The sequence below is a fragment of the Magnolia sinica genome, chromosome 1, assembly GCF_029962835.1.
Source record: "Magnolia sinica isolate HGM2019 chromosome 1, MsV1, whole genome shotgun sequence".
NCBI classification, from domain to species: Eukaryota; Viridiplantae; Streptophyta; class Magnoliopsida; order Magnoliales; family Magnoliaceae; genus Magnolia; species Magnolia sinica.
The window spans coordinates 107,751,337-107,770,251 of NC_080573.1; positions in this window are offsets into that span (position 1 = coordinate 107,751,337).

An 18,915-nucleotide genomic window follows, 5' to 3' on the forward strand; every position below is an offset into this window, starting at 1 on the left:
AAAATGTTCAATTAGTCTAGGTTTGTACTTATATTAAGTTAGGTTACAAGGTAACACCCGAGTACTAGAAAGTATGGCGTGTTACAATCTACCCCCCTTAAAGAAAATCTCGTCCTCAAGATTTAGTGCTTCTAATAGAATTAGGGACAATTATAATATCATTTGCAGTGATTCTAAGCATTTGTTATTTTCCTATGAAGGTTGTTTGTGTGTACGAATATATACCACTAGCTGTCAGAACTGGGGTTGTTACAATCTACCCCCCTTAAAGAAAAATCTCGTCATTGAGAGTTGGTAATATTCATCCCAAGTAACATTATTACAAGTAATAAATTCATCCAAATTGCATACTTATATATAATCTATCATAATGCAAAATCACAACTTGTATGGTTCCATTAAAAAAAATAAATTAGAACTCATTTCAGTGCTTTGTAAAACCAAGAATATAGTTCAATGCTTGCTATGTTAGAAATTTCCCTACCATTTATTAGGGGCATAAGTTCATTCAGGTTACAACTAATAGTAATATTATATCTTTCCTTTTATTTCTTATACTTCTAATGGTAGTTCCCCACTATCTAAAGTATAATACAATTTCTCAGTTTTTAGTGTTCGAGCCATTAGGAATAGATGTTCGTAGTAGGTTTGAGCCTGATACATTGATCCTCTGCTTGCGCAGAATAGTGGAATTTGCTAATATCATCTTCCAATCCTAGTAAATCTCGATCTTCTGCTTGATCAAGGCATTGAGATCATTAAGAATTTTCTAGGATATAGAATTTGGATCAAACCGCATATGGTTTGCTTGAAATATGATTCCATCAGTTTGTGGTCCCAATTATTCTAGACACTTGGGAATATCATGAAGTTTTCTATTTTCATAAGAGTCTTGGAATCTAGGCGAAACGGTCCCAAATGACCAACACATTTTTACCACGCACTCTGATCGCGTAATGAGCCACCTGGAAGTTTCAGGACTAGTATAATGTTTGATGTTTGAATTTAAAGTCCGCTAAACTCATCCATATTCTTAAATCTAGTCTTCATGTGCTCAGTCTAGGGCAAAAAATTTACCAAAAATTTATAATTTCACCTTAGTTAACCTAAGTGTTGAAACTTGAGAGAATCATCGCCTTTAACTAATGAGATACATTAGGAAATTCTAATTATAATTCCTCAACTTAAGGGAGCGCTTATGTTCAATCTGATGCACAACATGGTGGTTGAAGAATTTCCTAAGATGTCCAAGTTAGATTCATTTACTAAGTGATGTGACAATGTTAGCTCAACTAAGGGAAATCATAGAAAAAGTTCAAATCCTATACTTCTAAAAATGTTCTCGATGATCTTAATCACATCATAGTGGGTATTTGTTCTCCCATGATCCTAAGTTAAATTTCTAACTTCGATAATTATCAAGGTAGTCTATAGTGGGGACCTAAGTTTTGTTTTTAAGTTCTATGGTTATTCAAACAAATTTTTTATGGAACTTAAAAATTTTGAGTCTCTAAGTTCACAATTTTCCTTACTATAAAGGAATTCTAGATGAATTCAAATGGCTATCCTATCAATTCAAAAGGGAACTTAAGTTTGGATATCTTCATTCTCCAACTTTCCTAATTCTAAGGGAATTCCACATACATCCAAATGGTTAAATAATTTCCAATGGGACCTAAATTTAGGTCTCTACGTTCTCAAAATTTCCCTAAGTTCAGGGGAGATTCACCTAAGTTCCAACATCAAATTCCAACATCCTACCTTAAGACATTAAGGGTTTGTATAAGTTTGTTTCCCAAAGGCAAGGTTTGTCTAGACTTTCTCTGATACCATCCTGTAATACCCTGGTTCCCATAACCCGAGTACACTGTTCGTTTTCCAAAAACCCGAGCGTTAACCTTTAACGGCGGCTCAAATATCATGTACATTTTTTTGTTTTATTATCAGAGTTAATAAAATAGCGGGATAGGAGCAAATCAAGTATAAGAAGGAGTCCAAATATACATAACCAAATATTTCAATCGGTTACCCAAAAACTTATACAAACCAATGTCTCATAACTAAAGATTGAACAGTCGAATAATAAAAATAGACTAGAAATTAGAGCCGCATAGCTATCGATCTCTCCATGCGATGCACCGGAATCAACCCATACGTCATCCACATATCCTGCAACCTGAATATGGTTTAATAGCGTCAATGGCTATCCCAGTGAGGTGTAACCCCCAAGATTTGTCATATCACCAAGATAATTAAGCATAGTTATCAGAGACATTGTATAACAAATATTACACACTGATTATAATGGAGATTAGATAAGGTTCATCAGATACACATTCATTAAATAAATTTCACAGATATAAATCTTGTTTAAATGCATAATTGCATGTATATGCTCACAGACTTGGGGTTGCACATCCAGCTAACAAAAGTCGCCCAAGGAGAACTATTCACCCGAAAAAGACTATGCAATGAGGATGCCTAAGGTGGACTAATCTCCTAGAAAAGTACTCAAAGGTACGCCCAAGGAGGACTAGGCAACCGAAAAAGTCCATGCAACAGGGATGCCCATAACGGTACGAATGTACGAAATAATGATTTAGGATCACCCGATAAAAAACTCTACTGTACAACCCATAGTGATCCAAAAAAACCTCCCGTGTCTTACATCGATCACCCGGTAAAGTCCGCATGCCATGAAAATGCATGATTAACCCAACCATTATTATTCTAATTTCAAACAATCATTTTAAGGAAGCTCAAAGGTCACTATGGGGGGTTTGTCACCCAGCATAGGCCGACAGCTCAGGCATAGTGTCTCATTCCACCATCCCTGGCTCATGAGACTAACAAATAGGATGTTTAAAGGTAACCTACCCAACTAGTGGTCAATTATAGTTCTACAAGTGGAACTTACCATCGCAAGGTTATACGAAGACGGTTCATTAAAGCCACATAGGGCGAATATTACATCAAGCCGCATAGGCAAACAATCCATCCCAAGGATGTGATAAAAATGGATTTTTCCAAAAGCCACATGGGCAACAATTGGCCCCTAAGATGGTAAATCCACAACAAAAACTCCATTTAATTTATTAGACTTTAATGACCACTAGTTCGAGGACCTCCAAGCAATCCAACAAGTATTCACATATGACCAATTAAATTACATGTAATATCGATATCGCACATGCATATCTAAAGTGTTCATTTTAAATCAGAATAGAGGTATTTAAATTGAATCGCATATTCCAATAATTGAATTTAAATCCAATCCATCAATCATCTATAAAGGACTCAGATCAATAAGAGCAACTCGCCATATTAAGCAATCAATGAGATAAATGAACATAAATGGATAAACAAAGCTAACTATTAAGATGTAGAAAAGCTTGAAGGGTGATCCTCACCTTTCAATGGTTGACTTGGGGCCCACTGCAGATGGTTGGTGTTTTCAATTTAACGAGGAAGATGATGGCCATAATCACGGCGAGTTTTGATCGGGTGGCCCATCCCTTGATCTAAGGCACTTGGAAGGTGTGGATAGGTCCCAGGGTCATTGTGTGACCCACTGAACAGATGGCTATTAATGTTTTCAATTAGTGGTTTGGTTTCAACTCCCGGCCGCGGTGGGTGAGAAAAGTTAAGCCATAGCTGGGGAAACCCTATAGACGTAGGGCTTGGATGCTTCCAAATGGAGGGCTGAGATGCGTGGATTCAAATTCATGTGGATCGCTAGCATGGAAAGTGGAAGGAAACAAAATATTTCCATTTTAAGAAAATCAGCCACACATGGTCATTTTGTGCTCGATGTTGTGTGCATGGATGTGCGATCCAATAGGTGAAACCAGGTAGAATTGGACGGATTCGTGTTCTCTACACGATGAACGGTTCAGATGATTGATATGATCTCAGATGGTGGGTCACAGATCATGCCTATAAACAGCGTCCGTTTGAATTCTGCTCGGGTTGGGTGCATGCGGTCGAGCCATCACGCGATACCTTGATATGGTTTGGTTATCTCCACTCGTGCAATACGATGAGCAGCTTGGATCTGTCACGTGATCATGTGAGGCGGTCCAAAATTTAAATCAACGGACCTTGTCCGTTCACTGGCGGGAATACAAAAGAAAGGAGAGCGAAAGCTCTCTTTTTCGGGGAGTGATCGGGTTAGCCCTTGTCGACCGACCTCCCTGGTCAGGTGCATAGCGAGTGCACGAGACCTTAATGCATGTGCACTGCATTTGTGGGGCCCATAGTACTTCTTGATGAGATCTGCACCATCAATCAGGTTCTACCAGTCTTGTTGCGACCTTTAACTAGAGATTAAGGGGGTCAGAAGCTCAGGTGGGCCACACTACTTACTTTTATGATTTTTATTAACATTTACTAACAGTTTTAACAGTCAGATCGACCTAAAGCTAAACATCAATGGTCCAAGGTAATCCTGTCATGCCCCAGACTCGGTAACCGGACTCACAAGGAACCTGATGGCCGGTTCTGGCCGCAACAGCCTCCGTAGTACCCCATTCTCAGCTCCTAAGGTAGGTTCCGATCCTGTGATCCTACAAGGAGTATTTTCATAACAGTATAATTATTCTAATATGAGCATACCTAAGATCACAGTAAGTATATCTGAGAATAACAAAGAGCACACATAAAAAAATCCACTAAGAATTTAAACTTTTACAAATTTACATCAGGCCCAAAAGGACATACATCTGATAATAGGAAAAGAGAGAGAAATCAACAACACTGGAGTCCTCAAGCTTAACTCTACTCCACGCTCTACCTCTACGACGCCTATCTAGGATCACCTGCACGCATTAATCGTGCATAAGCTTATAGAAGCTTAGAGGGTGATGAAAGTGTGTGTCAATGGTGTACAAAAGAATAGTAGGAGTTACAAGGAAAGAACATACTTAATGAGAATATCACTAGCCTTACCAAGGCTTATCATGAATACGATGCAATGAGTACTGAACGCCATACAAGGCAATGTAAGAAGGGGCTTACACAGCCAATACTAATTCGATGCAAGTAATGCCAGTGCTCATATCCAAACCACATATCAAGTACATTTTCAATCATGAGGAAATCACTGGGGTCCAATACACTACTGAATGACTGCCGCTCTACAGACCCCGCACAGTCAAATGAGCGTAAGAGACTTCACTACCCGCCTGTGGACAGCCAATCACCAACAAGGCTCAACAGTAGTGGACCCATTTACGAGCTAGTCGGACTCAGCCTAGCAATGCCCCCTCACACCAGGTAAGTAAGGCCACACCCCTATCCAACCGACTACATAATAGTGAGAGTTGCGGCCTAACGGTATAAGGCTCTCGTGCGGTCATATATTCCACCCGGTCACGACGTTGGAGCAGATCCTTGGTACCATGGAGGTTTTAGAAATTTCACCCATAGGCATCCTATGCACCTAGTATGCTCAAATAATATTTTTGGTGTTCACACATACGGCCATCCACGAACGTCCCTATGGAGGCAAGGCCTTGATGAAGCAAGGGCAGTATCATCATGAAATGCAATGGCAATGCATGAGTCACACACACAAATCATGCACTAGCCGCAGGCACACAATGTGCACGAGGGGAAAAACTCCATCCCTCAATGACCACCACATAATGCAATCAATTCATACAGATGATGTATATGGGTCACGAAATGTAAATGGGCTACTTATAAAAATTATGGAATCCTCCATCCTAAGGAGGGTCAAGGTCTAGGCACGTAGATAAGTATTCTAAGAAGAAGAGAAATCCTCTAGTGGGGGCCTAGTAATTTGGGATGGCCCACATGCTAAGAGAGAGTCATGGCCCTAAAGAGGGACGGTCCTAGCCAACCCAAGGTGGGCCTTTACCACCTATAAAGGCCTCTATGGGCCTATCTTAAAGCCACCAAGGAGGACATCCAACCTCAAATGGGTCCCAAAAAGGTAGCCCGTTACGCATATGATAAGAGATCTAAAGTCTAAGCAATGTATAGTCTAGTGAGCTATACCTTAAGCCCAAATCATAGGCCATGAAGTGGGCCCTCAACTGAAGTTTGGGCCCAACCATAAGGATCATGGGTTCACTCATTGTGGTGGGCCTAATGGATAGCCCATTTTCCTAACATATGGGAAATCCTTATATTTAACACAAGTAAGTTGGGCTTCACATCTCGGCCCAAGTATGGATTTATTATAATGGGCAAGCAAGGGCCCAACTACTTAAGTATTTGTCCCATAAGACCCATCACAATGGCGAGGTAAATATAGGACCAAGGGCCCAACAGGCCTATCAAAAGTTCCAACCCAACCAAGGCTATAAGGCCCATTAACTAGAAGACTAACCCGAGAAGAATCCAACTGGAATGGGCCTTTAATCATGCACTAATTAAGCCCAAAAATAAAATTAAAATTGTAAGATGACTGACTTAAATCTTTCCCAAATCTAGTGGGCCATACTGCCCCAAAACAGACATTTATGGGGTGGCAACATTGGGCCCATTGCTGAATTTCTAGCCCACCCGCTTTCTGGGTTTGTTGGAGTCCAGCAAATAAATTGATTTATAATATTTATTTTTTGATGACCCACACACATCACTGTGGGTCCCACCAGATGAGAGGGGAATGCATAACACATACTAGAAGTGGGCCATGTTGCTAGAATATAGGCCTAGCAACAGCCCAAGGTAGGGGTGTCTCATGGTGGTTAGTCCTACAGGCCTGGGTATATGGCCCAAAACTGACCTAAATTGCAGGCCGCACCACAGTCAGTACAAGGGCCCATTGGCCCTGAAAATTTGCAGGGTGGTCCTTTCATGGGTAGGCCATATTTCAAAAAAATTCATGATTTTTAGATAACTATAAGTATTTTAATTAATTTAAATAAGACAGTCTATCCAGAAAATTGGACAGACCTGGACGTTTCAACGTGGTGGGCCAGTCCGGCCCTTGCCATAGTGTGCATAGGAATCCATTAGCCCAAAAATAGTAGGTGGGTCCCACCATGGGTGGACCAATTCCCTATAAATTTTCATAATTTAGGATACCCAGGAGTATTTTAATTAATTTGAAGAATACAATCTGTCCAGGGTGGAATATTGCTAGAATATAACTGTGCTGAATTTGGGCCATCCAATGGGTGGGTTCTGGGCCTCCAAAATTCCTGAAATTTGGACCCAAGGTCTCTTATCAAGCCTACAACAAGGTAAGACCCAGAAATATTGCCCACCTTTTTAAAAAGTATTTTTAAAACTTTATTTTTCATGGGACTATGCTGCTAGACTACACAACAGAAATTTCTGGCAGTCCAGTATGTTGGCCCACCCTTTTGGATGCCCAAATGGGGTCCATTGGCTTTAAAATTTTACAGGTAGGTCCCAACATGATGGGTGGGACACTCTCTTGCAAAATTTTAGAATTTTTGGAATAGTAAAAATATTTTATTTAACTCCTGCAATTTATGGACAGATAGGTATTCCTGAAGACATCTGCTAAAAAAATGTTGCTAAAAATGTGAATGTCCCTATGTTTGGGACCACATGGGGTGGGCCTGGACCCACACAAACCCTTGGAAAATTGGGTAAAAGGTGGCCCTACATCTAGACAATAAGTGGGGTCCACTGGGGTGGCCCACTTATTCCATAAACTCAGGTAAAAATGCTCATTTCCAACTTATAGTGTTGCTGAACTGTCCAGAAATTTCTGGATAGTTAGCCCACTTTGGCCCATCCCATGAGTCTCAATCATAGGGGAAATGGTGTAGGCCCCATTCCATATCAAAGTGGGGTCCATGCACTGCAAAATCCTCAAGAAAATTTTGGAGAAAAGGGCATGCAAACAGATCCAAATATTAGCTCAAAAGGCATGTTCCAACTGGGTTTGAATTATGGACAGCAACATATGCTGTCCATATTTCGGCCCATATAAATAAATCCAAGGGTTTAATACCTTGATCCATCAAGTGGGGTCTACCTTGATGGGTTAGCAAAGTTTCAGATCCATTAGTGCATTAAAATCTCCATGAAAAATCAAGTTTGGAGGCCACACAACCCATGCATGCATGGTGGGCCTGGACGTCCAACAAGGTAGGCTTGGACGTCCCATTTCCCTGATGGATCTGAGATGTTGCTGACCTTCTTAGGGGCCACACCACATCAGAAATAAATACAAGAAAAAAGAGAGAAGGGGAGAGAGAAGGAGAAAGATCCAGCCATTGGTGGAAGGTCCCTCCACTAATGGACCTTCCATACTACAATCCATGCCATCCTCATGTACATATGTTACATGCAAGCTATTATTCATCAAGAAAAGTTGGTGGAGGGTGGGGACACCTTTCCTTACAATGCATGCAAAGGCCTAAATGGCCTATGAGATACTAGAATGAAGAGAAAGTACATCATGGTGGGTCCATGGAGAATGGCTCGCCATGGAAGGAAAGAGTAAGATCTAGGCCCATGGCCTCCATCTTAGGAGCCATGTAGGACCTCCACCATAGATTAGTGGGTCCTACATACTTTTATGCATGTAGCAAAAGGAAAGGGAGAAAATGAAGAAGAAGAAGCACCCACCATAATGGATCCTACTCTAAAGTTACATCAATCTACTCTTCATGCTCCAAGGGACATGTTTCAATGGATGATATGGATTGTTGAAGGTTAGATGGGAGGGGAGTAGAGGGAGAAGGGGCTGGATAGAAGAAGAAGGTGGGGACATGTGGTGTTGCTAGGAGAAGAGAGAAGAAAGTAGAGAGAAATGAGAGGGAGAGAAGAGAAATCGCTAAAAGAGAGAGAGAGAGAGTCATCATGAGTTCTCTCTCCTAGGATAGGCAAATCCATCATGAAACTAGGGTGATATAAATAATGCTCATAGACTCATAGGCTTGGGATAGGGATGAGTAGTGTGTGGGTAGTGGGTGGTGTAGAGGATGGGGTTTAGGTAGTGTGTGGGTGGTGTGTGTTGGAATTTGCATAAAAGTGGCCATCTTAAAAAATTTACCCTCCACACTAGGTGGGCCACATGATCATGATCAAGGGCTAGATATAAAAAGCTTACATATTATGATCTACACACAAGACGCAGCGTTGGAACCGCAACGACGAAGCGGACAAGATGGTATAGGTCTCAGCTCAATCCGAGTCGGGTCTATGTAACCGAACTCAAGGATGACCGCAAACACAATCCAAGGGTCGCGGGTCGCCGAAATTCAACCTGTAGGACCGCGGGACTACAAGAAATGAAATGCATACTCACACACACACTGCACATATGCGAACTTGGGTCGGGTCTTACATATTCTAAGCTCCATTTTTAACGATAGTCTATAGTGATTTAGGGGCCATATGACTCAATGGTGAGGTTTAGGTTTAAGAATTGTTATATCGATCTCGATCCGACGGTTAGGAATGTTTGAACCGTCCAAACTTACTTCCACGTTTACCGACTTGAGGTGGATATTTATAATACGTCTAATTGAGCAGTTAGATCTCCTATAAATATAGATTGAGTTTCTTTTAAGATCTCTGGTCACTATGATGTAGAAGCATGGTCCATTATTTAGATCCATGATTAATTCTACTGGAATTTCCCTTGACGTGGCTATAATGAAGGGAAATGTTCAATTAATCTAGGTTTGTACTTATATTAAGTTAGGTTACAATGTAACACCTGAGTACTAGAAAGTATGGGGTTTTACAAGCCTGCCTTAGTTGACATGTTCTTCGGCCAAGATCAGGGCAGGCCCTCTTTATCCAAACATGGAATATAATTCCCTCCATGTTACTTATACCGTCTTAGCGTTGGTTGGTTAAGTCAGCTCAGAAGGTGGGGAGACACTACAAGAAATAACACTTTTATCGACGAAATTTTTGCCGACAAAAAAAATTTTGTCGGTAAAAAGGTACTTTTACCGACAATTTTTTTTCATCGATAAAACTGCACTTTTACCGACGAAATCTTTTTCATCGGTAATAATGTTTTTATCGACAAAAATTTTCGTCGGTAAAACTATTTTAATTTTTAAAATAGAAAATTTCTGCGCTATTTTGAAAATTTCACGGTAAGAGTTTAACTGACGAAAATTTTCGTTGGTAAAAAGCAAAAACCACTTTTACCGATGAAAATTTTCGTCAGTAAAAGTGTTATCTTTTTCACTTACAAAATTTTCGCCCTGAGTTTTACCGACGAACTAAAACCGTTGGGAACAAAGTTTTTACTAACGAAAATTTTTATCGGTAAAAGTGTTACGTTTTTCACTCAGAAAATTGTGGCCCTGAGTTTTACTGACGAACTAAAACCATCGAGAATAATGGTTTTACTGACGAACTTCTTCAGGTCTAGGTCTGTGTGAACTTACCAATAAGTTCGATCTCAAATAATCACCATGGTGGGTCCCAGGAAGGAATCAATAGTCGGGGGCACTATCCCCACCATGATGTTTAGTTTTAGGTATTAACTTTAGGTGTATGTTTAGGTTTAGGGTTATACTAGGGTTTGCTCCATCAATTTCAAGCTAATACATAAACACGGGCATGTTCAAATGGCCAGGTCACTCCAATGTTGTCCATAGGAAATAGACAGCTTCATCATAATCATAACAGTGGTTTTCACCTTCCAGGGACCCCTACTCAACATTCGGATAGCTCCGACGCACATCTGGGTTTGCTCTATCAATTCTGAGCTAATACATAAACACGGGCTTGTCCAAATGGCCAGGCCACTCCAATGCTATCCATAGAAAATGGACAACTTCATCACGGTCATAACAGCGGTTCCCACCTTCCAAGGACCCCCGCTCAACATCCGGATAGCTCTGACACACATCCGGGTTTGTCCATAAGGTTTGTAAGGACCATTTTAGGCAATAGAAGGCAATGGAACAATATACACATTTTATTTTCATACTGAGAACAGAAATACAATGCTAAGTAAATAAATTCCGATGACTTTTAGGAAAAAAATGTCTACCCAGTCACAAATGCAATCTTTAAGGCCTAATTTAAAAGAGAAGAGGTTGCATGTGTAAGAGACAAAAAATCCTTCAAAAAAGTGTTAATAGGATCTCCTATGATCCATTGATACAAACAGGGGTTACTAGGAGGAAAGCAAATGGTAGATCACTTCAAAAAGGATACAAACAGGGGTTACTAGCTGATTTCTTTCATTTATTGCCTGTGCCTAGGGTCGGAAGCTATGTGAGGCCCACAGGGTCGGAAACATAAACATTATGATGGATGTAGATTGTGCCCTACCCTTGCCCTCTCTACCATAAACAGGTAGTTGTGTAGGTGAGCCCACCTTGATGTATTCATTTCTTCATGCTGTTTATCACTTCTCTCAAATCATTTTAAGGTATGTGCATAAAAATGAAGTATATCCAATACTCAAGCATACCACACTAAAGATGACTCTTGCATTTAATGCAACCAAGCTTATTATCTAGTATGATAGAGAATAAATGATGTGGATAAGCAGAAACATCATGGCGAGCCTACCTACGGAACTGTCCATTTGTGGCTAGAGACTGGGGTATTATGCAATCCAGTCCCATTGTGATAGCCCTGATAAGACCGTCTCATTTCTAAATAGTTCCCAGTGGGGTATATAACCTAGTGTACTAATGAATTGGTGGATAATTAGTAATGTATGTTTTTTTAATCTACATTATTCATTTACTTTTCCATATCATTTAAGGTACATGTCAAAAAAAATAAGTCAGATTCAAGGCTCAAGTAGACCACACAATTATAAATAAATAGTTACTGTTAAAAACTTCTTAGTAGTGACAAAAGTTTTAAATTTTGCTGATATTTATGTTAGAAGATCAGAATCACTAATATGCTGTGTTCTTGTGGATTGGCATGGTACAAAAATCACACGTAATTGATGCTCCTGATCATTGATAAGTGGAGTTAAATTCTTGAACTTAGATGGTTGTGAACATCGTTAGTCATTGTTCCACATGCTCTTCCCACAATTGAGGGTTAAAAGCATCATTTAAGTCATAAGTGTGGTTTTGGACCATGGCCATCCCCGGTAACCCAGCTGATGAATGGCTTCCAACCATTTGACTCTTCATCTCTGCATGTAGGCCCCATGCAATGCATCCTAAGAGTGAATCATGACTCGTACAGAAACAATTTAACATCCCCATTGTTTCATGTCTTAGCAATTCATTTTCTGGATTTCTTTTTCTATGGTTATACTTTTAATTTATTTACGATTGTTTAGTTTCAGTCCCTCAAAAAGTTATGGCTGAGTAACTATCACAACTTTGACAGCATCATGGTGAATGAATCTAATCAAGACAATGATTTTTTTAAAAAAAAAAATTTTGGAATGGCTAGAATTTATTCATAAAAGGAAAGGATGATACAACAACGCCAACCCTACAAACAAAAAAAAAAAAAACTCAAACAAACAAGTCTAATACCGACAATGATGATGGCAAAATGATTGGATGGTGTGGATAAAACCCACACATCACAGTGGCCCCTCAGAGGCCCTGTCTGCCCCTAGCTAGAGACAGGGAAGTTATAATGGGGATTGAAGGCTCACCATTGGAAACTTTGTGGGGATTAAAAAAAGTTTTAAATTAGGATATTTGTGCCTATAGTTTATCTGAGTAGTAATAACCCTACGAACGGTTTAGATGACATATAAACATCATGTTCGGCATTCAAAATCCCCAAATCCCTAATTTGTAATATCAAAAAATTCCCAATTTGGGGTCCACATTCAAATCTATGAGCCATAAAATCCCCAAATCCCTAAATGGGGGTCCACATCAAATTGGGAATCCACAAATTACTAAATCCTCAAATTCCTAAATCAACATTAAGATTGAGAGAGATTGAAAGAGAGAGATACCTCACGTTCGTGATTGAGTCTTCAACCAAGCTCAGAGAGAGAGAAAAGGGCGAGTGTGGGCAGGGAGGGCATCGTTTTGGCTCCCTCCCTTTTTTGGATCAAACAGAGAGAGAGAGAGAGAGAGAGAGAGAGAGGGAGGGAGGGAGAGAGAGGGAGAGATGATGATGATGGAGAGGATTAGGGCACGCGAGAGAGAGAGGGGATGGAGAGGATTAGAGAGAGAGAGAGAGGATGGAGAGGATTAGGGCACGAGAGAGAGAGAGGGGATGGAGAGGATTAGAGAGAGAGAGGGTCGGAGAGCGCTGATGGTCCTCGAGCTCCGAGTTGTATGAACGGTTTAAAGGATATCAAAGTTAAATGGGCCCCACTATGATGCGCGTCGACCATCAACACTGTGCATTTGATGGGCCCCCTTTAAATTATGGGATATCCCATACCATCCAAAATCATGTGAAGAAATGCCTAAAACATATAAAAGCACTTGGTGGGGCCCACCTGAAATTTTGATGCATATGAAACTTGGTCTGACTCCTCATCCAAGTGGGACACACATAATGGATGGGCTAGATTTGTGAACCACATCTCGGTGGGCCCAACAAATGATTATGAATATTTTAATGGAGGGTAACCCCTCTCAACTTTTGTATGTGGTGTAGCCCAAAAAAGTCACGGATTGGCTTGATTTTTAAGCCCCAGGCCCACCATGGAATGGTGCATCTGACTGATGGGGTAGATGTTCGACACCCATCACGGTGGGGCCCACACAGCTCGACCGTATGAGAAGTTCCCATGAGCTCGACCGTATGGAACCTTTTCCCATACATACATACATACATACATATATATATATATATATATATATATATATATATATAAAATTATTATATATCCATCATTAAAATCCCACAGTGGACCCCAATGGTGGAGATTCAATCACTACTGTTTTCCCATGGTGTGGTCCACCTGATATTTAGATCTACCTCATTTTTAGGAACAACTCCTAAAGTGATCTGTAAAAATAAATGGACAGGATATCAAATAAACATTAAGTGGGCCCTAAGAGGGTTTTAATGGTGAAGATTCAATCACTACTATTTTCCCATGGTGTGGTCCACCTGAGATTTAGATCTGCCTCATTATTGAGATTAACCGCTAAAGTGATCTATAAAAATGAATGGACGGCGTTGATATCAGTAAAAATGGAGATTTAACCCATTAATTAGATGGTTAGGATTGTCCCAAAACTGTACTTTTTTTTCATGCAACTAATTAGACATAAGACAATCGATATCTTTTCAAGACATTGATTAGATGACTGAGATTAAAAGTAAAAACTAAATGATAGATCAAGAGATTGAAATATTCTATCTCATTAAATACCATAAACAATCTCTCTTTTCTTTCATTTCATTTTATCTCCAACAGCATCCTCTGGCAGTGTGTGATGAAATTATGTGAAGACATCCTAAAAAATATAAAAGCACTTGGTGGGGCCCACATGAGTTTTGGATGTGGTTGAAACTTGGTCTGACCCCTCATCCAAGTGGGACACACATAATGAGTGGGTTGGATATGTGAATCATATTTAGTCAAGCCCAATATATGATTATGAATGTTTTAAGGAAACCCTTCTCCACTACGTTTAGGTGAGTTACTCGTTACCCTTACCAGAGTAAACTCTGTGGGATCCACCATTACTTATTTATTTTATCCACTCCATTCATCCATGTTAACAGGTAATTTGAGGTCTAAAGAACAAAAAGGAAGCATATCCAAAGCTCAAGTGGACCACACCACAGGAAATAGTGTGATTGAATCTCTACCCTTTAAAATTTCTTGGAGGCCATAGAAGTTTTGGATCAAGCTGATGTTTGTGTTTTCTATTCATTCATATATTTTTGATATTATGAGCAACATTTAACCGTTTTTGGACAATCTAATCAGTTCAAATTGAAGAGTAAATAACTTCAGATGTTTAAATCAAATTTCACTGAAATTGTTTATCAATCTTGGTATGCCCAATACCTTTTCTCATATGTAGCTTGATTGAGGCGAGTAACTAGTCAAATTGAGGGTATTGATCAGTAAAATAGAGTGAATGGACCAGACATGTAAAATGGGTCAAATATTTTGGTCAAAATTGTGACCCAACTTACTGACCTCGTGAGAACCTAAGAATTGATGTTAGTAAGTTTTGTGGGCCCCATCATGATGTGTGTCAAACATCAACACCGTAGATTTGATGTGTCCCCTTTAGGTATGAGATATCTCAAAAATCATCTGTATACGAAACTCAAGTGGGCCATACCATCTAAAACTATGTGAAGACATCTTTAAAAATATAAAAGCACTTGGTGGGGCCCACATGAGTTTGGATGTGGCTGAAAATTGGTCTGACCCCTCATCCAAGTGGGACACACATAATGAGTGGGTTGGATATGTGAACCACATTTAGGCAGACCTAATATATGATTATGAATGTTTTAAGGAAACCCCTTGCCATTATATTATGTGGCGTGGCCCCACCCAAGTCATGGATTGACTTTATTTTTAAGCTCTTAGCCCACCTAAGTCATGGATTGACTTTCTTCATACCATTCAATGCTTTTCTTGGATCATTTTAATTTATTAACTAAAAAATGGGGTGGGTCCAAAGCTTAAGTGGACTACAAAGTAGGGACTGAATGTCCACCATTGAAAATAACATTCATAGAAGTTTTGGATCAAGCTAATGTTTGTGTTTTCTCTTCATTTATATCTTTTTAATATTATGAACATGTTGGATGTCAAATAAACATTATTGTGGGCCCAAGGAAGGTATTAACGGTGGAAATCATTATTCCACACTGTTTCGCGTAGCATGGTACACTTGAGTTTTGGATTTACCGAAAATTTGGGATCAACCCACACTGTTCATCCATTTTTTGAGATAATTTTAGAGAATTATCCAAAAAATGAATCATATCCAAAGATTAAATGGACCACACCACAAATAAGGGGAACGGATTGGTTACTCCCCCTGACATCATCCAATGGTTGGTGGTTGGTGCTCTGTGAGCCTTACCATGATGTATGTGTTTAATCCATGTCGTCTATCTATTTTTAAAGATCATCTTACAGTATGAGACCAAAAATGAAATAGAACCACATTTCAGGAAATAGTGTTGAATGAGCGTCAACCATTAAAAAACATTTTGAGGCTATAAAAGTTTTGGATCAAACTGATTTTTGTTTTTCCACTTCATCTAGCCTTATATGACCTAATCAACGTATTGGATGTCAAATAAACAGTACAGTGGGCCTTAAGAGGATTTTAATGATGGATATATAATATTTTTATAATTTATATATATATATATATATATATATATATATATATATATATATATATATATATATATATATGTATGGGAAAGGTTCCATATGGTCGAGCTCATGGGAACTTCTCATGCGGTCGAGCTGTGTGGGCCCCACCGTGATGGGTGTCAAACATCTACCCAATCAGTCGAATGCACCATTCCATGGTGGGCCTAGGGCTTAAAAAACAAGTCAATCCATGACTTTTTTGGGACACACCACATACAAAAGTTGAGAGGGGTTACCCTCCATTAAAAATTCATAATCATTTATTGGGACCACCGAGATGTGGTTCACAAATCCAGCCCATTCGTTATGTGTGTCCCACTTGGATGAGGAGTTAGACTAAGTTTCATATGCATCAAAATTTTAGGTGGGCCCCACCAAGTGATTTTATATGTTTTAGGCATTTCTTCACATGATTTTATATGGTATGGCCCACCTAAGTTCCGTATACGGCTGATTTTTGGGATATCCCATAATTTAAAGGGGGCCCATCAAATGCACAGTGTTGATGGTCGACACGCATCACAGTGGGGCTCACACAACTCAACCTCATGGGAAGTTCCCATGAGCTCAACTGTACAGAACCTTTTCCCTATAGACCCGACCCCACCCAACCCTAGCCCCCTTTCCCTTTCTTCTCTTTCTCTACCCGCCGCACGCCTGCCCGATGCCCGACTACCAGAAATCCCTCCTCTCTCTCTGTCTCTCGCGCAACCTCTCCCTCTGCAATTTCTTTGTCACTCTTCCTCCCATTCTCTGCCTCTTCTTTAACTTCGTCTCTGTCCACCCCTCTTTCTCGTTCTCCCTCCCTACATCTCTCTTTCTTTGCTCTCATCATCTCTCTCCACCCAACAGCGCACACATACTATCTATCTATCTTCGCTCCAACCGAACTAATCTACACATCGGCGGCCATTTCAGCAGCGAGGGGCCATTGCAGCAGGTATTTCTCTCCTCTCCTCTCTCTTCGACGTTAAATATCCAAACCTTATCTAGGGTTTTCTAATGGCGTATGTATTTGGGGATTTCCATTTTTTATCCCTAATTACGGTTTTCCAATGTTGCATGTTTTTGGGAATTTCTGTTTTTTAATCCCTAATTAAGGTTTTGCATATTTAAATATCAAAATCCCTAATTACGGGTATTCAAGTTCAAATCCCTAATTAGGGGTATTCAAGTTCAAATCCCTAATTAGGGGTATTCAAGTTCAGTCCCTAATTAAGGTTTTGCAACTCTTAGGTGGACCATACTATAAGAAACAGTAGTGATAAAAAGTCCCACTGTTAAAATCTTCTTAGGGCCATTCTGCAATGTTTATTTTCCAAAAGGTGAAATATACTTGGATGAACGAAAAAAAACAAATATCAGCTGATAAAATTAGGGTTGTCAACAGGCTGGGCTGGGTAGGTCTTAGCCTGGATTTTGAACTGTTTTTGGTCGGACCGTCGTGCCTGCCCTATTCAAAATTCTGATTTCAGGACCAAGCTTGGCCCATTGACACCCCTAGCTAGTCTTTTACATTGTTAGGCATTGACCAATATTCACAGAGGTCTTAATTACATACCTTGTTTAGAATTTTAATTTTTAATTTCATAAGGTTTTCTGTAGAATTTTAATTTTCAATCTATAGCTTTTGTTTCTTTGACAGAGGTCTTGATTACATAAATTCAAGTATGATACATAGAAAATGAGATGTCTTGATTACTTTCGTTTCTTTATCATGTTTTTTTTTTTTGTTTTTTTTTCTCTTCTTGATGTGTGTTTTATTATTCTTTTCATTGCCTATATCAGGTGGAACACACTGTTACTTACAATGAGCACAGGCCGAGAAAACCTCCCCTGGATTTGCCATCTCTACTTTTACGTGGATGGATAGTTTACATTGGCATGCCTGTAAGTGTTTTAAAATTTCATTTGCTTGAGATTTTTTGGCCAAGTCATTCCAGTTGACATTTAACATAATCAAAATTGATTGTGAATGTTTAATCAGTTATGGAAAAATTGTTAGTGCCAGGCTTCCAACAATGCTTTCCTTTTGCTTTAAGCAGTTTTCTTTTTCTCTTAAGGATAGTTTCTGATCAACCACAAATTGGATACCTTGGAATTTATCATGCTTCTTTTTCCCCACCTTACTATCCTTCATAAACAGTTAAACACATTTGTAGGTGCATTCTTTTTTTTTTATTATTATTTATTTTATTTTTTATTCCTTGTTTTTCTTTTCTAGAGTTTCACTCTCTTAATTTTATTTTTTTTATTTTAGTTGGTAATGGGTGTAGCATGTCACTATCTTAGTGTTAGTAGAAGACACAACTATATTCATGGTAAAAATTTTGGAAGCAGTCTACTATCTTAGTGTTAATTGTTTTTTTTTTTTTTTGCTTGTAGAATTATACATATGAATTCTGAATAGTATGTTGCTGAGAGATTCACCTTTATGACCATTTATCTAAATAGTGCCTTATGCTTTCTAAATTTATTTTTAGCATCAATGGTACTTTTTGATGAATTATGTCTTGAGCATTAATGGTGCTGTCGGTTTTGACTATTCTGGCACTCATATTGTCATTCCTATGCAGGTGAAGTTTCGGGAGTTCATTCCCAGCGTTTTGGCTGATCCTTTCTTATTGTTTTTTGTCTGTCTAGTGACTCTTATCAACTTACCTATGGATATTTGA